At 47.2% G+C, this 25,619-nt stretch overlaps 1 protein-coding gene across 1 annotated transcript in view; it reads left to right on the forward strand.

Annotated features, from left to right (window-relative positions):
- SLCO3A1 (solute carrier organic anion transporter family member 3A1) overlaps nt 1-25,619 on the forward strand; it is a 203,480-nt gene that overhangs the window by 132,139 nt on the left and 45,722 nt on the right. The gene's annotated exons all lie outside the window — the stretch shown is intronic.

Below are 25,619 nucleotides of genomic sequence, written 5' to 3' on the forward strand. Positions count from 1 at the left end.
TGAGATAATGCAATTTAATCAGGCCTGCTGTGTTTCTGAGTTGGCATGAAGCAGCACTGCGTATTTGGTATTAAAGATAGGTATTGTTTTAAATGGATGGGATGACACTGGAATGAATACCGTACAAAAACACGTTATTCAAACCCTGTAAGTGTACTTGTCTTCTAAGTGCACTTATCTTCATTGCAGTAAATGGCAGCTGCTTCCCACCGAAATTAGTGAAGAGATGTTTGTCTGCAATGTGGAAATCTCCCATTCAGGTCCAAGGCTATTAGTAACATGTTTGCATTGTATGTCAAAGGTAGGGAATTCAATTCCCGGCTGGGCCAGACTTCAGAGTGTAATAAATCTAGCACAGAATAGTGATCTGCAGCTAGATGCATTCTGAGGCCAGCACCTTCCTCTTCAGCCTGCTGAATTGGCTTCTGTTGAAGATATGACAATGGACAAGTTCCAGTGCAAAAGTATATGAACGAAGCAAGTCATTGGTCTCTTCAGGCACACAATAAGACAAGATAGGGGATTAGCTGGACCATTGTTTTTCAGGGGTGGCAGGGGCCAGAATACCAAACTGTTGTTCTGTTAGTGTACCAGAAAGCGGGACACCAGATGGAATGGATGCTGTTTCATTTCTGTTACGGAGGGTGATGGGATACTAGACTAAATCAACATTAGTCTCCTTTCCAAAGGTATTTGATCCAATTCTTGTTGTTAGTTTCTTACCTCTTGCTTGCGTGTCTGTCTAAATTAGACTGTAAATTCTTTGGGGAAGAGACATGGTCTTTTAGGGCTGCTACGGAATGTGTGCACCTTCCAGGAGAATGCTCTATAAATAACATCATTGAATAAAAACCAGTGCAGGACAGTGTAATGGAGACATGGTGTTGTACAGTGCAAGTAGATGCACCTTAAAACAGTAGTCAGAGTACGTAGATTTGCAAAGAATGCACACATAGATTGCTAGAATGGCAATTTTGTGGTCTTTTGAGACTCTTGTAGGTTGCTTATACACACAGTGTATGTAAATATTAGGAGACAGGGAAAGAATTGCTGTGATTTAAATAGGAAAATACTACTACAATGCAGGCTCACTCTTAATCCTACTCGAGAGTTCACTTCCTTAGTTAAATATGCAGAGACTGATGGAGATTGCTACAGGATTAGCATCTAGTACCAGTCACACTGTGGACTGTTTAACATAAACAACTTTGCTCTAAGTTTTATCACAACTGATGATAGAAAAGGAGCAGCATTTCCATTGCTTGAATTCTAATCAGGAAGAATATTTAAGACAAAGGGAATATCAAACTCTCATCGCCAGCTGCAGCGTGTCAGCTTAATTCAAATATTTTTAACATAGATCTCCAGGGGATTTACTTTTGCAATCTTATTCAGGTTGGTGTGGTGGTTTGTTTTCTTTTTTTTTTTAATTCCCACCGTGCTTCAGCTACTGGCCAAGGCAATGATCCAACAGACCAATACAAGCAAAAACCTGCCTTTTGTTTGTGTCTTCATTACTTCAGATCATATCAGGGAACACAGCAGAGACTAATGACCTTCTGTGTCTCTGGACTTCGTGAAGTGTAATTATAGTCACAGGAAATTCTGGGCTGGCTGGTCAGCCCAGCTCCCAGTCTAGGTGTCCAATCCTTTTGTGAGCTCCTGCACAAACAATACTGTGTGCTCATCTGGATCTCCTGAGACAGCAAGTTAATGGCATATGTTGCGCTGGGAATGAGGAGTCGCTGAAAAAACAAACTTTAAGGCTCAGTAATAACTGAAGGTGCAAGATGACTCACCAGGCAAAATAACTGCTTACAGGAATCACATTTCATCTCTCTATCAACAGAGATCACCTTGGAGATAGCCTTCTAAACTCTGATAGAAATCGGTATTTAAAAGGACACTGCCAACTTGGGTAAATGCCTAACTTTTATGTACCTTAAAATTCTAGCAATCTCTTTGTGGATTGACACTTGGACTCTAAATATCTTTCACAACAAAGACATTGTTACCGTGCTACAAAGCCCTTGAAATAAGTAGCCACCTTTTTGGTGTGGACACACTGAAAGCATGCTGTGTGAGCTTCCTCTACTGCTCTGCGGGGGTCATGTTACCAGAAATCGTTGTCCCTAGCACAGTGCTGCCACCTCCTGAGAAAGTAAATGCTGCACCAGCCTCCCAAAGTGAAATAAATATAAATATAACGGTCTGTTAAATAGGAGGGGTAAAGTCATATCTCAGCATCAGAACGTACGCTACAAACCGTGGAGAGTGGAACATCTTTAAAAAAAATTATAAAATAGTAGCTGATGGATGTTTTCCAGGTTAACTTCCTTACCAGAAAGTGACTTAGTAAATCCCTGTCTAGCTGCAGAGAAGAATGGTTTTCTAAGGGAGTGTAGGGAAAGGGGTTGAGGGAAGCTATCCTCAGACAGGCATTCTGAGCGGCATAAAATTCATAGTTTAACTCCGATGCAGATTGCATTGGCGAGCAGGTGTCAAAGCCACGATCACAGTTCACAATCAGAATCGGGGCTATGGGGCATGCATTTCAAGGGGCTTTGGAGAGACATATATACCACGAGAGTAGGAGGAGAGGCATTATTTTGGGGGTGGTTGGAGAAATACAGTTCAGTATAAGGCTTCTGTTCTGCAGCATGGTTATAGTCTCATTGTTTGGTTAGTAACGCTGGCTAATGAATGCCAAAGGCGGAACTTGGGAAAAGACTCTGCACACAGTTGATCCGTGGGAAATCATGCTGGTATTCACGTTCCCTTGTCCTCGCTGCCTCACCCCCTCACTCGTTTGTTTCATTTGCTTGGGTTGCATCATTGCAATTACAAGGTTGTCGGCTCTTTGGGGGAGGGACGGTCCCTTTACTACTTGTTTGTGCAGCGCCTTGCACAAAGGGATCCTGATTGGCACCTCGAGGCGCTACTGCCAAACAAATGATTGATGATGATGGTAATGCATTCACTGTAGGAATGGATCTAACTATCCAACTGCAGTCATAGATCCAACAGGTATATGGCTACACAGCAAAGAAAAACCCGTGGCTGGCCTGCGCCAACTGGCTTGGGCTCGCAGGGCTCTGGCTGTGGTACTGTTCCATTGCTGTGTAGACTTCCGGGCTCAGGCTGGAGCCTGAGCTCTGGGACCCTCCCACCTCGCAGGGCACTAGAGCTGGCATGGGCCAGCGATGGGTGTCTAGTTGCTGTGTGGACATACCCTGAGAGGCACAAGGGCTTGGATTGATACCCACAGTTCATTTTGCAGGCACAAACCGTCCTCCCCACTAGGAGTTCCCGCTGTGACATGTGGGACCCATTTGTGCTGAGCTCTTCTGAAGATTTGGCCCCAATTGTTGGCGCTGAGCGCTGGAAATTTTGGCTCTTAGAGTCTGTGCACTTTCCATGAACCCCCTTTGGCCGTCCACAAAACCCAGCTGCACTTGGCATCAGATATAGCTAGCCAGGTGCAATCATAATCAGTGATTCATTTGTGCAATCCCATTTATATTTAAAATGTTAAATAATAATTTAAAAAAACACTCAATCCTTTCCCCCCCTGTTTGTTTGATGCAAGTGTATAGTTGAAACTGCTTTGATCCCCATCAGAATAGAGGCTAAACATTAAAGTGAACCATCCCAACACTGCTCCTCATTAATTAGCAGCTGCAGGCACTTCGAAACATCTGTCAGGATTGCTTTGACATTCCCTTTGCTTCACTGGCTGCACTGAAGAAGCAGAACAAATCAAAGTGAGCCAGTTTTTTTGGGTGATGCCTGATCTTGGCTTCTGCATTACACAACAAAAATAAAGCTAGGTGTTAGTAATGGTGCCACGGATGCAGGCTTCGTGCCATGTGAGTTAATATACATCAGGGAAGATGATGTCTCTTCTTGGGTAACCATGGAGCAAAGAGATAAAAATGCCCCAATGGGGTTGGGGAAATGTCAGGAGCTGATTCCTGGTAGAAGGTTCTTTGATCAGCTCTGTAGGGTCAGGCAGGAATGGGGACAGGGGCAGCTTGATGCACTTGCTGAACAGAGAGCTGTCTGGCATGCTGTGTTTCAAGAGGATTAGGATTATGACTAAAAAGGATTTGACCCCAAGAAGTTATCAAACCAGATTTCTCCTCCTGGCATCCTGATCCCCGCATGACTCAAGGACTAGATCATCAGCTAGTGCATATAGGAGTAGCTCCGCTGAAGTCAAAGGCATTTACTGATTTACACCAGTTGAGGATCTGGGCCCAGGAGCTGATCTTCCAAACTGCCTGAGGATGATTAACCCTTCTGAAGATGGTGGGAAGGAGGGAGATCAATGGGGAAGTCAGGGAAGTGAGAGAGAGCATGAGGAAGAGGGATGGTAAAGTAATAAGGCCATCATGGCTGACTCTAGTCTAGAGGTAGGGAACTCCTCAAAATTGCTTGACTTGAGTGCTAGCCCCTACTGGCAAAAGTACATGTATCATGCTGAGGCCAGGCTAAAAAGCTCATGCCCCTGCCAAGAGGCGGAGAAAAAACTAAGGTTCCTGCAGTGTCCCTGCAAAGTACATTCCTGGTAGTATGCACTGGATTCCAGCCCCCACTCTCCCCCAGTCAGGCCGCAGCCAGTTTGCCTGGCCTTTATTGGGGAAGTTTTACAAAGTTCCTTGCCAGCAGAAAAGTTTCCTCCCTCAGGAAACCTAGTGCCTGAGGCAGCAAATCATTTGTCGCTGAATGATCATGAACAGAACACATTATAATGCGAGTTAATCAACACACTGTTCTCCTGTGGGAGCAAAGAGAGACCTCTCCAAGTGCTGGTCAGTAGCCTGTCTGGGTCTCAAGGACTCAGTGAGTACTTGTTAAGCAATTCAGTTATGGATGATAAGGGAGCTCCTAGTTTCAAGGCCTCCTCAACGGTCATCTTGCTGCTTGCATTGATAGAGCGAGATCAGTCTGCAAGAAGAGAAGCTGTAGTGAGTCTTTCCAGCTCTGGTTATTTTGCTTTCACACGGTTGTGTCATAATGGGGAAGTATGTGAGCATCATGGATGGGGGCTCTGTGCTTGTGGCCTCCATAACCTTTCACCGGTGCACTCTGGAAGAGTTCTCCAAAGCGCAATGCTGCTTTGCTCATTGCCCCACCTAAACCTGAACACGATTGTATTCATAACCATTGGGCTTTGCTGGATGGGGCAATGGGTAAGATCTCCGTCAAGTTACAGGTGGCTCTGTTGTGTTCACATGGTGCTCTCAGCACAAGGAAGTATCCTCCGCAGCAGACACAACCAGCAGGATGGGTGTGGGCAGAAATGACGCCTAGGGACAAGCACGGAGTCTGGAAGTGGGAATGCCCGGTTCTGTTCTGGTAATTATGCAACCTTAGGCATTCTCCGGACTGCATCTCACGTTCCCCATCTGTAAAATGGAGGTGATGACACCGCCCTACCTCCAGGGGCGCCGTGAGATTTAATTATTAAATGGTAGTTAAAATTAACTATGTGAGGTTAACAGTAATAAAGTTCTTAATGATATTTCCCTTGTGCTTTGCAGCAGAACTGAGCTCCTGATCCTCCCATCTCTACTCTCATTTCCTCCTGCTTCCCCTCCTCATGCTGCCCACACATTTCCCTGGATGTCCTTCCAACCACCACTTCTGCAGTCTTCTACCACTTTTGCCTTCACACATTCTTCTATGCTGCCTCGTATGCTTGGAATTCCCTTCTTCCCCTTGTGCACCAAACAACTGGCTGCTCCTTATTCAGCTCCCTCTGCAGCCTTCAAGAGTAACCCGCTCAGGTAGGGAGTTTGTCACCCAGCAAAGGGCTTTCTACCCCACTGAGAGATCTGACCATTGTCCCAAGTAGCCAAGCATCCTTGTCTCTAATTGAGCTTAGTGGGAGAGCTCCCCTTAGAAAGTAATCACTGTGGGACAGAGATTGTCTCTCCTCTGGGTTCCGTACAGCACTGATCTCATGAATATTGCTCGGTACGGTGTAATGCTGAGGTCACATTCATTTCCTTGGCAACAGGCTGTGATGTCACACACTGAGTTATGACCACGCTGCAGGACTAAAGAGGAGAAGCTGGGCTGGGCGGGAGAGATGCTCTTAGGCCACATCTAAACTATGAGGTAGGGGTGTGAGTTCCTGGTTTGTGTACATATAAGATAAGTGCGGGGGGGAAATGCAACAGAAAGTCTCAAAGCCACAGTCAGCTTGAGCTACAGGGCTTAAAATAGCAGGGTGGATGGTCCCACTCGGGCTGGACCTCGGAATCTGAGACCTTTCCCCTTCCCCAGGTTTCAGACCCCGAGCTCCAGCCCGAGCAGGAATGTCCACACAGATAGTTTTTAGCCCTGTAGCATGAGCCCTGCAAGCCCGAGCCAGTTGACCCACACTCGGAGACATGCTGCCACAGGGGGGGTTTGCAGCATAGACACACCCATCTTTGGAGTGGAGGTCAAGGATAATCTAGGCATGGCCCAATATCTAAACAAATACTTTGCCTCAGTCTTTAATAAGACTAAAGAGGATCTTAGAGATAATGGTAGCATGACAAATGGGAATGAGGATATGGAGGTAGACATTACCATATTTGAGGTAGAAGCAAAACTCAAACAGCTTAATGGGACTAAATCGGGGGGCCCAGATAATCTTCATCCAAGAATATTAAAGGAATTGGCACATGAAATTGCAAGCCCATTAGCAAGAATTTTTAATGAATCTGTAAACTCAGGGGTTGTACCGTATGATTAGAGAATTGCTAACATAGTTCCTATTTTTAAGAAAGGGAAAAAAGTGATCCGGGTAATTATAGGCCTGTTAGTTTGACATCTGTAGTATGCAAGGTCTTGGAAAAAATTTTGACGGAGAAGGTAGTTAAGGACATTGAAGTCAATGGTAAATGGGACAAAATACAACATGGTTTTACAAAAGGTAGATCATGCCAAACCAACCTGATCTCCTTCTTTGAGAAAGTAACAGATTTTTTAGACAAAGGAAACGCAGTGGATCTAATTTACCTAGATTTTAGTAAGGCATTTGATACCATGCCACATGGGGAATTATTAGTTAAATTGGATAAGATGGGGATCAATAGGAAAATTGAAAGGTGGATAAGGAATTGGTTAAAGGGGAGACTACAACAGGTCCTACTGAAAGGTGAACTATCAGGCTGGAGGGAGGTTACCAGTGGAGTTCCTCAAGGATCGGTTTTGGGACCAATCTTATTTAATCTTTTTATTACTGACCTTGGCACAAAAAGTGCGAGTGTGCTAATAAAGTTTGCGGATGATACAAAGCTGGGAGGTTTTGCCAATTTAGAGAAGGACAGGGATATCCTACAGGAGGATCTGGATGACCTTGTAAACTGGAGTAATAGTAATAGGATGAAATTTAATAGTGAGAAGTGTAAGGTCATGCATTTAGGGATTAATAACAAGAATTTTAGTTATAAGCTAGGGACACATCAATTAGAAGTAACAGAGGAGGAAAAGGACCTTGGAGTATTGGTTGATCATAGGATGACTATGAGCTGTGATATCGCCGTGAAAAAAGCTAATGCGGTCTTGGGATGCATCAGGAGAGGTATTTCCAGTAGGGATAAGGAGGTTTTAGTACCGTTATACAAGGCACTGGTGAGACCTCACCTGGAATACTGTGTGCAGTTCTGGTCTCCCATGCTTAAGAAGGATGAATTCAAACTGGAACAGGTACAGAGAAGGGCTACTAGGATGATCCAAGGAATGGAAAACTTGTCTTAAGAAAGGAGACTCAAGGAGCTTGGCTTGTTTAGCCTAACTAAAAGAAGGTTGAGGGGAGATATGATTGCTCTCTATAAATATATGAGAGGGATAAATACCGGAGAGGGAGAGGAATTATTTAAGCTCAGTACCAATGTGGACACAAGAACAAATGGATATACACTGGCCACCAGAAAATTTAGACTTGAAATTAGATGAAGGTTTCTAACCATCAGAGGAGTGAAGTTTTGGCATAGCCTTCCAAGGGAAGCAGTGGGGGCAAAAGATCTATCTGGCTTTAAGATTAAACTCCATAAGTTTATGGAGGAGATGGTATGATGGGATAACATGGTTTTGGTAATTAAATATTCATGGTAAATGGGCTCAGTGGCCTGTGATGGGCTATTAGATGGGGTGGGATCCGAGTTACCCAGGAAAGAATTTTCTGTAGTATCTGGCTGATGAATCTTGCCCATATGCTCAGGGTTTAGCTGATCGCCATATCTGGGGTCGGGAAGGAATTTTCCTCCAGGGCAGATTGGAAGAGGCCCTGGCGGTTTTTCGCCTTCCTCTGTAGCATGGGGCAAGGCTCACTTGCTGGAGGATTCTCTGCTCCTTGAAGTCTTTAAAGTACGATTTGAGGACTTCAATAGCACAGATATAGGTGTGAGGTTTTTCACAGGAGTGGGTGGGTGAGATTCTGTGGCCTGCGTTGTGCAGGAGGTCGGACTAGATGATCATAATGGTCCCTTCTGACCTAAATATCTTTGAATCTATTAATCTTACGCTAGTGCTCCCTGAGCTAGCGTGAGTATAGATAGTAGTGTCCCTGCGGTAGCGTGGGCAGTGGCAATGGAGCTGAGCCGCACCAAGTACATACCCACCGGTTTCAGGCAGATTTGTACTCGGCACAGCTAATCCATGCTGCCGCTGCTCTGCTATTTATACTCACGGTTGCTCGATGAGCGCTAATGCGAGTGTGCATACTCAAGCCGGGGCATCACACCCCTCGCCCACAGTAGAGATGTAGCCTCATTCAGATGTGACTGTCTGCAACAGAAATGGGCCACAGCCTAAACCCTGGACATGAGCAAGGCCCAGTTGCCAGATGTGTTCAGGATCAACACCTGCACCTGCTTCTGACTGTGGATTTTACCAATCGGCCCCTGTCTTTATGATGGGCTGAACCACCTGCCTTGATCCAAGTGCTTAGGGAATTTGAATTCAGAACCCTGATCCAGGGCTTGTAAAGAATAGGACCTTTTGCAATGGGCTGAAACAAAATCCCAGCTCTGAGTCGCTGGGCTTGGCTGGGGGTTGAAATCCAGATGGAAATGTCACAGGTTGAGGCCACCTCTAGAAGCCATGGGCTCGCTCGGTACAATGCCTTGAATCTGTACAAATGTTCCCGTTGCTCACGCCTGCTGCAGTGCAACAGGGGCTCTTTAAGGGCCCATGACAATATGGATTGAGTATATCCCACAGTAATCCCTTCACACGGCCCCACCCCTTCCCCATCCACCACAGAAGCAGGGAATTTGGGACAGGCAGGGTTTTGAGATTATCTGGCATGCTCCATATGCAGCCAGTCCCCTTTTGCTGTAATGAACAGATCGTTCAAGTGCTGGGTAGAAAGCACCCATGCCCAGCAGGCTGGGAAGCTCACCCCCGAGTGTTAATTCTTTGTACATGCACACCCACATGCATGTGTGCACCTCCTCCCCTACCATATACACCCACATGCACCCATGCAGCCCCTTCCCCACCATACACACACACACATGTGTGCCCCATCCTCCGCCATACACACACACACACGCATGCAGCCCTTCCCCCACCGTACACATGCATGTAACCCTTCCCCCCACCATACACGTGCACACATCCATTTGCTGCCCTTGAATGATCTCTTCAGGATCATTCTCAGCAACTAAGAATTTAAACTTTTCCAAATCTGGATGTTTAGGGGGATTTTTTTTTCTCTTCCCTTCAAACCAAAGAAATAAAAAACAAACCTATTGTGAGCCAGTGATCGGGCCAGGAGTAGAATCTAGTGCACCCAACATGTCAGTTCCTGCCTTTACCCACCGGACAGCACTCCCATCCATGCTGATAAATAATACATTGGGCCAGGCCCTTGGGCCCAACTGAGATGAACTCGACAGAACCTGGGGCTAGGAGCTGTGGGGAAAGATGCTTCTAAGCCACCCATTCTGGGGCTGAGCAACAGTCCCATTGGGATCTCTCAACCAGCCAGGAATCACAGGAGCGCAGGCCACTCCAGCCACACACCCCATCTTGCCCCTCACTCAATCACGGTGTGTCCCCTATGCCATGGCAGGCAGCTGCACTGGGGCCTGAGGATCTGCCCCATTGAACCTATTGTTATCTCTCTGTCAATATTTTTTCCAGGAGATATAATGCATCCACAGTGCGGGCCTGCATCCCTGCCAGCCATTAACAGAAGGCTGCAGAATCAGGCTTCTCTCTTAACAAATACCCATGAGGCTGGTTTTCCTGACATCACTGTAGTTGGCAGTTTTAAAATAAAAAATGGTGGTAGGTCCTACATGTAAAACAAAGCTGTGGCGCAGGCATCCTCTGATTGTTTTAACATACTTCTTCCGGAGAGCTCAACTATGAGGCAGCAACCTCCAGATTTCAGAGCAGCCCCTTCTTTCTATTGGTTTTTCCAGTTGGATTGACTGAGGCAAAAGGAATTCAAGTGATTGACCGGAGGCCTCCTGGAGGGAGCAGTCCTGCACTCATGTCAAATGATTCAATATTTTCTCTCCTGCTTCCTTCATCAGTGTGTGGGAATAAAAATGCCCACAATGCAGGCAGGTGCTGTTTCGCCATAGAGGATTCTGTGAGCTGCTTTCATTCAGCTGCTTTCTGCAGATGGGGCACTGAGAGGCACTATGGTTGCCAGGTGTCTGGTTTTCGACTGCAACGCATGGTTGAAGAGAGATCCTGGCAGCTCTGGTCAGCACCACCAACCAGACCATTAAAAGTCCGGTCAGCAGCACAGCAGGGCTAAGGCAGGCTCCCTGCCTGCCCTGGTTCTATGCAGCTCCTAGAAGTGGACAGCATTTCCCTCCAGTTCCTAGGCAGAGGTGCGGCCACAGGGGCTCCGCATGCTGCCCCTGCCCTGAGCGCCAGCTCCGCAGCTCCCATTGGCCAGGAACCGAGGCCAATGAGAGCTGTGGGGGCAGTGCCTGAGGATGGGTGGCAGAACCACCTAGCCGCGCCTCCACCTAGGAGCCAGAGGGACATGCCGGCCACTTCCAGGAGCCGCCTGAGGTAAGTGCTGCCCGGAGCCTGCACCTTGAATCCCCTCCTGCACCCCACCCCCCTGCCCCAGCCGTGAGCCCCATCCCATACCCCAGTTCCCTCCCAGAGCCCACGCCCCATCCTGCACCCCCGGCCACTCTGGTAAAAATGAGCGAGGGTGGGGAAGAGTGGATGGAGTGAGTAGGGGCGTGGCCTCAGGGAAGGGGTGGGCCAGCGGTTTTCGTTTTTTTGCAGTCAGAAAGTTGGCAACCCTAAGAGGCACAGGGAGATCCAGTCACTTTCTCTCCTTGGCTCTCAGTACTAGACAGCACAGCTGGTGTCTGGGAGAGCACAGCGCAGGGATCCCCACTTGCTTCATTCTGAGTCAGGCGCAGGTTTCTACACCCTGATTTCCTGGAACAGCGGCATCCTGTCTCTGGATCTCAGCCCATCGCAGCCCAGATCAACCACTGCTCCTTCACAAACCAACACTGGAGCCTCAGTATTGATGCCAGGGACTTGTCTGTCTTGCGGGGGACCCAGTGCAATTCTTATGAGCCCCCCCCCCCCTCTATCCCTAACATTCTGCTGCTTCACTTGAAGCCAGCTCCGATGCTTTTGCCTGTTAGCCCGAGATGTGTACATCTGGGGGCAGGCTGCTCTTAGGTAGAGGATTCTGGGCTCTGAAATTGTACTGCTCTGCCGGTGTTAGGCATCAAGGCAGGACGAAGGCTTCTGCTGAAGGGACGATGATTTTGCTGGGGTGGGTGTGCATGATTTTCAGCGGAGAGAGAGCGTAACCTTCTCAGAGGCAGCGTGACTTAGGCACCTGAGTCACTGTTAAAAATGGGGGTTAGGTTCCTAAATCACAAAGGTGCTTCTGAAAAGGATACTCAGAATCTTTATGGGCCAGTGAGTTGCTTTTGTGCCTCGCCCGGAAGCTGTGTGACGAGAGCTATTCTAAATCTAGGTCCCCTGCCCTCGGTGCTCAGTAGATCCCCACCCTGAGAACTGATTTCTTCTCTCCTCTATGACTTTATTGCTTATTAAACGCGACCTGTTTGAGCAATATGAGTCTGAGCATCCCAGGGTTTAGCCTGTTTGTAAATATCTTGATCAAATGCTTATAAATGGTTTGTTACTGTTTTGATGTAGTCAATTTACTTATTATTTAGGCCTGGTTAGAGCAGTTGTATAAATAGCATTCAGACTGGATTTAATAAAGGAATTTACAGTTAAATTAGTGTTGTGGTAATAGCCTGCATAAACAATAATAATTCCTAGGCTGTGATAGGGAGCTAGAAATAACAATCAAGATTAGCACTCAGTACAGATGCTAACTCAGCAGCACAAACGCCCCATGACGCAAGGAACAGTGAAAAATTCTACATGAGGCAAGGAGGTGAATAAGGTGATTTGGCCAAGGCCATTCAGGGACTCGGTGGCAGAGTCTCTAATATAATATAATATAATATAATATAGAGATAATACCTTGCACTTAAGTCTCTTTCCATTAGTAGCTCTCAGAATACTTTACAAAGGAGGGCAGGATAGTTATTCCAATTTTTCAGATAAGGAAACTGAGGCACAGAGCGGGGAAGTGACTTGCCCAAGGACACCCAGCAGGCCAGTGACTATAAGAACTTATATGTTTGAGCTCGGCTGCCTAGGCTACATTGTCTCACTTTAAAGGCCTATCCCAACCCAACGATTCATTCTGGAACCCTAATAATACATAGTATTTTCCACATTCAGAGCGCTGCACAGACATGGGTGGGTCTGTACTATAGTATCTCCAACTCTAAGGGTTCAAAAATCATGAGTCAGGTTCCTAAAAATTGTGATTTTTTTTTAAAAGAAATCTAACAAACATGGGCTTCTTTTCTTTGCCTCCTGAGCCTTTAGGTGCCCTCGGGTCAGATTGTGATTCCAAGCTCTTCCCTGCAACCACCAGGGCTAAAAAACAATGAAAACAGAGATTCTCACCTGATTGCATGCCTCTGGGAGCTGGAGCTTTAAGTAAAACATCAAATATTGTGCGAGTTGGCAATGCTAGTAGTATTAGGCTGGTTTTATAGTGGGGAAACTGAGGCATGGGGAAGCAAAGGGACTTGGCAAGACCACAGTGTGTGTCAGTGGCAGAGCCAGGTTGAGAACTCAGGACTTAATTCCTAGTCCTTCCAATGACTTGGTCTGATTGCAGAGGCTGGTAGGAACTAGAGGAGATGCATTTTGTTAGAACTATATAGTCCATATGTAAAATCATTAATGAGATTTTGTCAGTCTCTGTGGCTCTCTGCTAGTTCTTGGGATTGCAGAGCGCCTTCTGGTGGCTAATGTGACACCTGAAAATTCTTAGCTGTTTTTTTTAAAAAACCCAGTTAATTTTACTATATGTAGTGTAATGTGCAGTAATTTTACTGGTAGATAGGAATTTAGCACAGAGAGCTGCATGTTCAAATTCCATTTGGGATTCCCTCTGGATTCTTGGATGGGCATTTATTTTGTTTTCTCTTAGTGTGATCTAAGTGAATCTGTGAACTACAATCAATTTGTTAAACCAAAAAAATAAGTTGCAAGACTTGATCCAGAACATCGAATGTGTCAAAAATAATAAAGTCAAGGCAGCAAAATCCCCCATCGGGGGAAAGGATTACTGAATAAATGGCCATGCTTAATGGGACACAGTAAGAGCACTCTCTCCCTTGCTAACAAATAAGAAACTAGTTATTGAGAGCCCCTAAAATAAACTGTTACTCTGCTTGACCTTAGCCACAAGGATATCACCCTCGCACCTTTTTATACAGCTGCCCTTTTCTACATTGGCTTCTGATGCGCATGTTAAAAGGATGCTGACATCTCAGGGAGACTCACTAAATAAAGACGTCTGCTTATGTATTTATATTTCTCCTATGATGCCTCAACACACCTGCTGTGTCACTTCACCTCTCACCCCCCTTGTTAACCTTTCCCCTTTCATTGTCTCTTGCTTGGGGCTCATCACCTACATAAGGCCCCAATATACAGCAAAGCTCCTCTTTAAGCACATGAAAAGTTCCTTTGAAGTCAATGGTTAAAGTTAAGCACGTACGTAAGTGCCCTACTTCATCAGGTCCTAAGCCCGTAACTCTAAATCTTGCAGGGAGCAATATATAAATATATATCCTCCAGGGAGTGGGGGTGCATGTGTGTATAAATATTATACGTTACTCTCTTCAAAAACAGCTCAACCATTCTGTCTCAGTCATTCACTAAAATAAATTCAACTTTGGGCAGAGACCAAGCCTGGGAAATTTCTGAGTGAGTGAAAATGGGAGGTTAGGAATGGAAACTGTTATGTGACCTTAACTAGAGTTGTGGGTTCTGAATAGCCGATGATCACATGCACCCTTGTATGAATGCCCTGTGGATAAGAAAATATTGTCACTCTCTTGGCATTTCTCACCTGCTCTCGTACTACGCACCTATCACTCATCAGGAATGCTGTGAAATATAGCCATCTCTTGCTCTTTTGCTTTGGGCACAACCTGGATTCCCTCAGCTCCAATCCCCACTCGGAGGCAGCTGCCAGAGTAGTTAAATGGCAGATGGATCGCTTTGCAAAGCTTTCCAGTAGAGATCACAGCAAAGCATTCTGGCTTTGCTCTGACCTGCTTCACTTCATGTTTGTCTCTGCAAGGTGCACTCTTCTCCTTTTGCTCAAGCACCTGCAGTGGAACTGGCATTTAGCGTTTAGCACTAACGGGTTTTGAAGTGAAAGTTCTTGTTCCGTGACCCGTTGCCTTTATCCAGCCCACCACTGTGCATTGGAGCTGCTCTTCTTCACGAGTGATCCCTTCCTGAAAATGAACATGAAACAGGCTCCCTAAAGAACAAGCATGTTCGTCCGGGTATTTTTCATGTTGGAGTCTGGTTTCCAGCCAGGAGGCATTTCTGCTGTGAGTTACTGTTCCATGTTAACTCACTACAGGGATTCAGGACAGATGCTTCTCCCACTTCTCATTGCAAACACAGGGAGCTTGAGTTTTCTTCAGTATCTCTTAGCCAGCAGTGTGTAGCAGGGTTTGCCTAAGGATTGCTCTGCTTCACTGCAATGTGGAAAACCATTCATTCAGTGGGATGTTTCCCAGCTCTGTCACTGACCTGCTGTGTGACTTTGGGCAGATCACCTCACCTTCCCTGTGCCTCGGTTTCTCCTTATGTGCAAAGGGGGGTAATGATACTTCCTATCACTCCTCCCTTCCCCTCTGTACAGTGCTTGGAGAGTTCTAATGAAAAGCATGACTGACGCGCTAGGTTTTATTATAATTAACTAGAGCTGGTCAGGAATTTTTTGATGACCTTTTTTGGTTGGGAAATGCTGATTTGTTGAAACCAAAACTTGTGGGAAAGGACTGATTTTTTTTTTAAATAAATTTTTCATTTTGAAAAAAAATTAGAAAAAAGTTTCAAAGAGATCTCATGTTGACATTTTCTAAGCAGTAAAGACCCCTGTTTATTTCTGTTTGAAATGACTTTTGGTTTGACATTTAATGGTGGTGAGGGGGTTAATTAAGATCTTGAAATCAAAATATAGGAATCAAATATTTATTTATTTACTTTTTTTATTTATTGGATTGTCAGTTACTGAACATTGTCCAGATTATGACTTTTCGTCCTGATTTGGGATAGGAAATCTCAAAAGTTTTCCTGGGATGGGAAAACTAATTCCTGCCCAGCTCTGTATAGGAGTCAAATGCTGAAAAAGAGACACTCCCGCAGTTGGTTAACCATGGGGCCCAACAGGTGACTATCACCTGGGAAAACAGAACACTGGCTGGAGTGAGTGCAGCTGTCCCAAAGACCAGGAGAGCTGCATTTCCAAGGCAGCATTGTGTCCACCACTGCTCATGCCTGTTACTGAGGCAGGGAGGTGATGACACACTGCAGCTGAGCCCAAGCTGGGAGAGAGGAGCCCACACAGAGACAACCAAAGGAAGGAGGCTGAAGCAAGACATACCAGGCCAGTCCTGGGGCCTGTTGCAGTCAGTGGGAGTTTTGCCACAAATTACTGTGGGGCCAAGATTTGACCCACAGTCTCTCTGCTGCTGAAAACAGATCACAGCCTACTTGGAAGAGTAGTTTTCCATTAGCAGGTTAGCAGGGCCTAGGGGTCCCTCATGCCCTCCACAGCCACATAAGGCTGATGTCAAAGCAAGAGGCAAACACTGGAAAAGGCCTAACAAGTGGGGATAGATAGGCCAAGCCACAGGATTCAGGATTTTAAAACACCCTCCTTTCCATACTGTACCCCCTTCCCCCCAAGTTTGGGACAGGATATTGGGTCAGGCCTATCTCTACTAATAAGTAGCTCCTGCTCCTTGATAGCATTAAGGGCTCTTTGTTGCTGGTGGGTGAGATGGAAGCGTTCTTAATGAGTGGGGTCATTAAAGATCACAGAGGAAGGGGGTGACTGGAAAACTTTAACATGGGTTATTCCACTCCCCTAAATCTGGATACAGTATTCTTCAGCTCCTGTCTCAAACTGTTGTGCATTGTGGCATGCTCTGTTGAACCTCTGTCATGGTCCACCTATCTTAGGTACTTATATGGCCCCCATCACTGTAGGTATCTGTAATGTATTTGTCCTCACAGCACCCCCGTGAAGTATGGCAGAGCTGTTATCCCTATCTTACCCCTGGGAAACCGAGGCACAGAGAGACTAAGTGGCCCACCCAAAGTCACACATGAAACTGAACATTTGTCTCACAAATTTGAGGTGATCACTTACCCAGTGGACTGTCTTTCCACTTCACTTCCATGCCAGGTGCAGAATAGCTGTACGTAGGGGCTGTGCTTTGGGAACCCTCAGATGAGTTACATTTTATTTTAAAGGATAATACCGTACAGGCAGTCCCTGGGCTCATGACACAATTGGCCTGAAAATCACGTCTGAAGTCGAAACGTTGTAACTCGATTTTCCCACAGGAACAATGTTGGCTTGAGCATCGCAAAGTCGAAAGCAACATCAGAAAGTCCAAACAGGATTTCCGTTTAGAAACGTCGTAAATACTGTTCGTCCTAACTCGAACATCGTAAAGTCGAGGACTGTCTGTAGTATATTGTTAGTACATGGCGGGCATTAAGATGGGATCCTCTGAAGAGGAACACGGAGAGAGCTTGCTTTTAGGGTAAACTTTAAGGGAAGTAAAAACACAGTTACCTTTGGGGGAAGGGGGGTAACTGCAATTAACCTGGAGGTGAAAGATAATTTAATGTTTTAGCATAAGATACTTTAAAAGTCCATTCTTTTAGCAGACACTTTAATCCCACAGCGCCCTCTAGTGCTGAACGTTCAGAGTGACGTTTTCCAGTGTTCAGTTTTACCAGTCTCTCTAGTGCTTTATCAGCTCGCCTAACACATTCTTGTTCGTTCCCTGTGTTAGAAAATGGATCTCCTTTCTCACATGCTGATGTCTTGCTCCCTCGGATCTCTGTCTCTGTCCCTTTCTTGGTCACTGCAGTCCCAAACCAAGCTCTGATTCAAGTGGGCCGGCTTACATACCCCTGGAGTCTGACACAACTGAAACTGGGACTTGTCACTGTGCAGGAAAACAGCATAAGGTCAAACGCAGTCCTTCCTCAGCCCAAACTCCCACTGACTTCAATGACCCCATTGCCAGAGGATTAAGGATTTCAGGGTTTGGCCTCTCGTGACATGCCACGTGTGACTTACCCCAGTGATCCCGCGTGGGCAGCAAACAGCAGCCTTTGAAAGTTCACAGCGCTCCAGAGAGTGCAAAACACTTTGTGAAAATCAGCGGCTACAATTCGTGGTTACAAAGAAAGGACTGACGCCCTGCTGGCTCTGGAGAACAGGTCAGACCCCAATCACAGCTGGCTTAGCCTGCCTTCTGGGCTCCAGCCCAACACCACGTGTATTTCATTCTAAGCTGTAGAAAGCTACATGTCGCCTGCCATGGTGATGGCCCTGGAACTTGGTGGAAAAGCCCATCTGCTGACCCAGGATTACCCTCGATCCACATACACAATGCCCACTGGGAGTACTGGGAATTTAGTCTTGGCTTTAGTGTGGCTGTTAGGACACTGATGTCTGTGGGAGTCCGTCACCACTCTAAGCCATTCTATTGCCCTGTGTGACCTTATCTCAGGAAGAGAGCAATTTCTGTAACTGCTGTAACAATAATATGGGGACGTGTTTGCCTGAGAGCATTGTGCTTCCCAAGAGCAAATCATCTGTGTGCGCTCGCTGGGCAAGGGCCCAAAGAGTGCATGTTAGATAAGGTCTCATTCATATGCTGGGGATCACGTTAAGCCCAGGGGTGCAAGTAAGTTAGAGGACCTCCCAGTACGCTGGAGTCCTGAGCAGGGGGTGTGGCCTCAACCAGAAGAGGCGTGGCCTCGACCGGAAGAGGCAGGGCCTTAAATCCCCAGGCCCTTTAAATCTAGATTTAAAGGGCCAGGGCTCCAGCTGCGGTAGTGGCGGCTGGGAGCCCGGGGCCCTTTAAATCACCCCCGAGCTACCAGCTGCAGAGGCGGGGCTTGGGGGCAATTTAAAAGGCCCAGGGCTCCCGCTGCCACAACCGCAGCAGAGCCCCAGACCCTTTAAATCACTGGGGAGCCCTGGGGGTTCCCGGCTGCCACCGCTACCCAGGAGCTCTGGACTCTGGGCGCTGATTTCCAAGAGCCATCTCCATTGGCTTCAGTGGTGCTATGCCAATTTTCAGCAGATGAAATTCTGACCCTGTGTTTGCTCAGACGTGCCTGTTCTGCCCCCCACCCTCCCTTGCAGCCCTGTGCACTTGAGAGCAAGGAGGCAGGGATTTTGAGACTCACTTCTGCTCATTGCAGAGGGCTACCTACGCCTAGTGCTTAACCATAGGTGATAGGGGGCTTATTCCGTCACCCACTTACGTCTCTGGTCCTTCTCGCATGAACAGAGAGCAACAATACCCGAAGTCCAAAGGTGCAAACAATTCAATGTTTATTGGGGTGAACTTCCAGCAAGCATGATTCCAGTTTCTTTCCTTAGTGTCCCCCTTCCCAGTTCCGACACCACAGAGCCTTACCTGTGTCCCTGTTCCCATTCCTGCCCTTAGCTAAACATGATTCCAATTTCCCCACCCCCATTCCCTGTTCCCATATCCCCCTTTAGGAAAACATGATTCCAATTTCCCCACCCCCATTCCCTCTTCCCATTCCCCCCCACACACACACTTCCTGGTTGACTGCAGACTACATAGTAAAACTGGAGTTCTGCTTAGCTATATCATTTTCCTGAAATTTAACTAACCAATCCTAACATATTGTAACATGATTATTTAACCAGTTATATCCCACCATCTTAATTAGTTTACACCCAGCAAAATTAATTATACAGCAGACAGGAACAATCACAGAACCAGACAGAGATTATACAGACAAACAACAGCAAAGTGGGAACTATAATGACAAAACAATGCAGAAGTGAGGATTTCACATCCCAGCTATTGATAAGTGAGTTCTTGCCAGACAGGATGCTATCAAACTAAGTTTCCTTTTGCATCTTCTAGGCACTTCCCTTTCTCTGGAGGCGATAGGCATGATCAGGACAGGATTGTACTCCTCACAGCCCAATAGCACCTTATTTCAATGTGACTAGTTTGGAATGTGAGGAGGTGACCGGTCGCTTCCCAGCTTACGGCTGCCTCTGCTGCTTAGCCAAAGGCCTGAGCCTAAGCACAGGGCCTCAGACTGTCACCGTAAGAGAAGGCCCTTACACCGGCAGACAGTGATTTTGATTCTTTCTTTTATACCTCTATAGCTAGCTAAGTGATAAGAATACACCTAAATTCTAGAGTACAGGCCTGTGCAGACAGACCTGAATATCTATATCCTAACAATAGGCGCCCCCGTGTGTAGCCTCCTCTCATACATATACTAGAGTGCAATAGGCTTGCACATGGTGTGCTGTGCAAGGACTTCCGGGATCCAGGCCTTATCGTGTGCCTACAGGTATTGAGCAATAACGAAGGCTACGTTTTAGTCACGGGTATTTTTAGTAAAAGTCATGGACAGGTCATGGGCAGTAAACGAAAATTCACAGCCCGTGACCTGTCCATGACTTCTACTATATGTACCATGACCCCTGACTAAAACTTGGGCCGGGGGGCTGTGGGTGCTCTGGAGGGGGTAGCAGTCTGGGGGCGACACGGGTGCTGGGGGGTAGCCCGGGACCCCCGCTGGTGCTGGAGGGTATGGGTGGGTGGCAGCAAGCTGCCCAGGACCTGGCGCTGGGGGGGGGGGCCTGGGACCCCCGCTGGCACTGCGGGAGTGGGGGGCTGGCAGTGCTGGCAGGCTCCTTACCTGGCTCTGACCGGCATGTCCCTGCAGCTCCTAGGGAGAGGGAAGGCCAGGGGGGCTCCAGGCACTGCTCCCACCACAAGCATCAGCTCCGCAGCTCCCATTGGCTGGGAACCGCAGCCAATGGGAGCTGCGGGGACAGTGCCGGCAAGAAGGGACAGCGCACAGAGCCCCCTGGCTCCTCCACCTAGGAGCTGCAGGGACATGCTGGCCTCTTCCGGGAAGGCCCCCCCACAGATAAGCTCCACCCTACACCCCAACCCCCTGACCCAGCCCTGAGGCCCCTCCCACACCCAAACTGCTGCTGGCCCAGGGGCTGCCCGAGTTTTCGGGCACCCCCTGAGCCAGCCACACTGGCCACTGCAAAAGTCACGGAGGTCACAGAAAGTCACAGAATCCGTGACTTCCATGACCTCTGTGATGGACACACAGCCTTAGCAATAACACATATGGGGCTAATTTGCAACGGATCCCCCAGTCAACAAAAGTCTGACTTTGCACACACACACAATTATTATTACTGTCTAGCACTATTATTATGATTAATATTACATAGTGGCATATAAACAAATTATTAGTGCATAACTCTGTGCATACCCACACACATATAGCAGATCCTTGCCCATTCCCATGTTGACTGGCAAAGTACCTGTGAATTAGTGAACCTTGTGAACTAGCAAAAAAAGAGTTCAAACATGCTGATAAAGCCTGAATGCTGCATTTCAAAAAGTGTGCTCCTTTCCTTTTCTTTTGTCAGTTGTAGTTTGGTTTGAATGCTGGGAGAGTTTGAGTACGTGTACTGCGGTGTGTTTGATAAAAGTACCAGTGTCTCTGTCACTTGCGGCTTTTGCTGTACTGCAGATAGATGGAGGAGATCCTGCCAGCTTTAGTGTAGAGTCTCAGGTTAGTGAGGTTATCCTGCACGTTCACTGTGCCATATGCCTGAGTCTGAAATGTGGCAGATGGCAGCGTGGGATCATATCTAGCAATCTCCAGCACACAGTCTGAAGTGGGGACTGAATATGATTTATCTTAGCTCAAATTCAGCATTTCCCATTATGCTGAGTTCAGCCGTGCTCTGTAGGCTGCGACTTACTCTTTCTCAGCAGGTCTATTTGCAATGTTACCTTTGACTCTCAAAGTGTGTCAAGACAATATTACAAGTTAATCCTCTTAGATAACTAGTAATATCAAGAAGTGTTTTCCCTTTAAAAACCATACACCTTGTTAAGAGCACCAGGCTAGCATGGTGCTTTGGACAAATCCAGCCCTAGTACTGCCCATCACCTCTTGCTGTATCTGGAGACGCTCCCTTCCCCTCTGACCCCCATCCATCCATGTCACTGCCACCCATAAACAAATCCACTAGCCCCACAGTGCTCCAGGGGCCAGTAGAGAGTTGATCTGCTTATTTTTAGAAACCTCTGCGGTCTTCATCCAGCCTCTCCCTCCCCCATAGCACCAGCTTCCTTCATGCATTTTTACACTGATAGCAAGAGACCCTTCTCCTCTGCAGCTCCCACCCCCTGCAACAGTCTTCCCTGGACCCCATTTCTCTGAGGGAGATCCCACCCCCTCAGTGTCTGCCCCCTCAGAGCACCTGGCAGACATTAGTGAACGTACCCTTTCCTCACCAATGTGAAGTAAAGGAGGAGTATCCTCATTTTACAGAGGGGGAAGAGAGGCACAAAGAGATTAAGGCTTGGATTGTCAAAGGATGCCAAGTGATTTAGGAGCACAAGTCCCATCACCCTTCCATAGGATTTAGGCACACACCGGGCCTTTGAAATTCCTACCATAAGTGACTTACCCAAGGTCACACCCATAGTTTGCACTCGAGAGGGGAATCGAATCCCGATCTCCCAGCCTAGTGCTTTAACCACAAGGCCACCATCTCTCCCTCGCATCATTTACAAAAATCTCCTCAGAAACCCGCTCTTTTCTCCCGGCCTCTCCCTTTCTCTCTCCCCTTATTGGTCTTGATTTCGGTGCCGGTATCGGTGAGCTCCGTTTGCATGCGAGACGCTGGAGGGGATAATGGTTGCTCCGTGGCATCAGTTATTAAAGCCAAGCCGCGCTCTTGAAGGAGCTCACACATGCACAGAACTAAGGCAAAGTTATTTCTGGCCAGGCAAACTCTTCCTTGCTGCCCAGCCAGGCTTTCATTAGGGCACGTGGCTTTGTTTCAGTAGACTTGGTGTTCCGTCACGGGTATTAAAAGGCCACTGCTTTTCTCCAGCTCCTCTCTCTGCCCCCAGCTGTGCAGGTCATTTCTCTGATTGCTGAGAATTGCGCTAGGAGAAAATGCTTCGGGCTGAAATCTTGTTTCGGGTTAAAGGGCTGGGAGGCTGTGGTTAACCAGTGCGTTACCAATCCGCCGAGATGTCCGGACAGCGGCAGACAGCTTCTCTGGATGGCTTCGCAGAGGGGACAAGGGATGCGTCCCACTGCCAAACTGAAGTGTGAGTTCAATATACAGAGTGCAGGCAGAGGCAGGGTGGTGGGGGGAGAAATGTCCCAGCTGGGACTCAGATAGCTCCTTGCAGGCCCCACAGCCCCTGGTGGGGAATGAGCCCCATTCAGCTCCTCTGATGTCAAGACAACACCCCCTTCACCCACCCCCAGGAACACTGTGATGCTGGGGCCCCTCAGTGGAGTGGCAGGGTGGGAGCTGCAACTGTAAGGGAGTGTTTCAACAGCTGAAAAGGCACATTTACACCATATATTATAGCAGCTCAGTATGTCAGGGATAGGCTGGCCCCAGGCGCTGAAAGTATCCATGCCTGTCTGGTAAATGGATGGTATTTAACCTGGCTGGACACAGGTGAGGATTTCCCTGGTGGAATCTGCCCTGGGAGAAGAGTTGTGTCTGCAGTAGCTTGTGCTCATAGCAAGGCATCCTGAGAAGTGACCCTACCAGTTGAGACCTGGGCACATCTGGCCACTAAGCTGTTTGCTGCACTTGCTGTGAAAATCAGGGTCCAGACACCGCAACAGAAGAACAGGGGGTCTGAACCCCAAAGAATAAGCAATTGAATTAACTGATTGTATACAATGTTGTTGTGCATAAAAGTATATCGAGTAAGGTCTCTTATGAAAGCTTGTAATGTTCTGAACTTGATGGTCATTTCGAGATATGTATACAAACTGCCATCACGAGTTCATGTATTTGTCTGTATGTATAAAACTGTACTGTACTCCTAATTTGTGCTACAACATTCAGCTCCACCTCCTGACGGGGCTGTGGGCAGTCAGCCAGGGAGGGGCTGGCTCCCCAACCAGATGAGACTAGCTCCAAGCACCTAGGAGAAGACAAATGGTGGGCCATTACAGTGAATGGGAAGACACTGAGACACCCTGGCTATCAAGTCAAGAGGGAACTTCTCCTGCTCTCAGTGACCATGCGAGAGAGAGACAGAGAGAGAACTGCAACCCCTTTTAAAAGAGAAGGGTTTTGAAGTGAAATCTAGTCTGAAACTGAGGGACAACATCTAGGCTGGAAGCTGTCTGGGAAACACTGATCGCCCTTGCAGTTAGGAGGTATGCTGGTGTAACCCACACACCTTCAGGGTGTGGTATTCTGTCCCATCTAGTGGCACCAAGACCACTTAGAAAGAGAGTTAATGAGTCTGCTCTACAGCCTTAGCTGACAGCCAGTTGGCTTTTAGCTCATGTGGTAGAGGCTCGTGCACTAAGCTCCAGAGGTCCCTGGTTTGATCCTGCCCACCGACAACCAGCGTCTGTCAGCATTACACTGGGACACTGTTCAAAGGTAATAGGAACCTTGTATTACAACAGGGGTTTCATCTAATTTAAAGTGTAAAGCCTGAGGTTCCATTATGATGTTTATTTTCTGTAAAAAGAAAAGGAGGACTTGTGGCACCTTAGAGACTAACCAATTTAGTTGAGCATGGGCTTTCGTGAGCTACAGCTCACTTCATCAGATGCATACCGTGGAAACTGCAGCAGACTTTATATACACACAGAGAATATGAAACAATACCTCCTCCCACCCCACTGTCCTGCTGGTAATAGCTTATCTAAAGTGATCATCAGGTTGGGCCATTTCCAGCACAAATCCAGGTTTTCTCACCCTCCACCCCCCCCCACACAAATTCACTCTCCTGCTGGTGATAGCCCATCCAAAGTGACAACTCTTTACACAATGTGCATGATAATCAAGTTGGGCCATTTCCTGCACAAATCCAGGTTCTCTCACCCCCTCACCCCCCTCCCAAAAACCACACACACAAACTCACTATCCTGCTGGTAATAGCTCATCCAAAGTGACCACTCTCCCTACAATGTGCATGATAATCAAGGTGGGCCATTTCCAGCACAAATCCAGGTTTTCTCACACACACCCCCACCCCCATACACACACAAACTCACTCTCCTGCTGGTAATAGCTCATCCAAACTGACCACTCTCCAAGTTTAAATCCAAGTTAAACCAGAACATCTGGGGGGGGGGGTAGGAAAAAACAAGGGGAAATAGGCTACCTTGCATAATGACTTAGCCACTCCCAGTCTCTATTTAAGCCTAAATTAATAGTATCCAATTTGCAAATGAATTCCAATTCAGCAGTTTCTCGCTGGAGTCTGGATTTGAAGTTTTTTTGTTTTAAGATAGCGACCTTCATGTCTGTGATTGCGTGACCAGAGAGATTGAAGTGTTCTCCGACTGGTTTATGAATGTTATAATTCTTGACATCTGATTTGTGTCCATTTATTCTTTTACGTAGAGACTGTCCAGTATGACCAATGTACATGGCAGAGGGGCATTGCTGGCACATGATGGCATATATCACATTGGTGGATGTGCAGGTGAACGAGCCTCTGATAGTGTGGCTGATGTTATTAGGCCCTGTGATGGTGTCCCCTGAATAGATATGTGGGCACAGTTGGCAACGGGCTTTGTTGCAAGGATAGGTTCCTGGGTTAGTGGTTCTGTTGTGTGGTATGTGGTTGTTGGTGAGTATTTGCTTCAGGTTGCGGGGCTGTCTGTAGGCAAGGACTGGCCTGTCTCCCAAGATTTGTGAGAGTGTTGGGTCATCCTTTAGGATAGGTTGTAGATCCTTAATAATGCGTTGGAGGGGTTTTAGTTGGGGGCTGAAGGTGACGGCTAGTGGCGTTCTGACAGGCCTAACAAAGAAAATAACAGAACGCCACTAGTCGTCACCTTCAGCCCCCAACTAAAACCCCTCCAACGCATTATTAAGGATCTACAACCTATCCTAAAGGATGACCCAACACTCTCACAAATCT

The sequence above is a fragment of the Lepidochelys olivacea genome, assembly GCF_965140295.1.
Source record: "Lepidochelys olivacea isolate rLepOli2 genome assembly, chromosome: 10".
Classification (NCBI taxonomy): domain Eukaryota; kingdom Metazoa; phylum Chordata; order Testudines; family Cheloniidae; genus Lepidochelys; species Lepidochelys olivacea.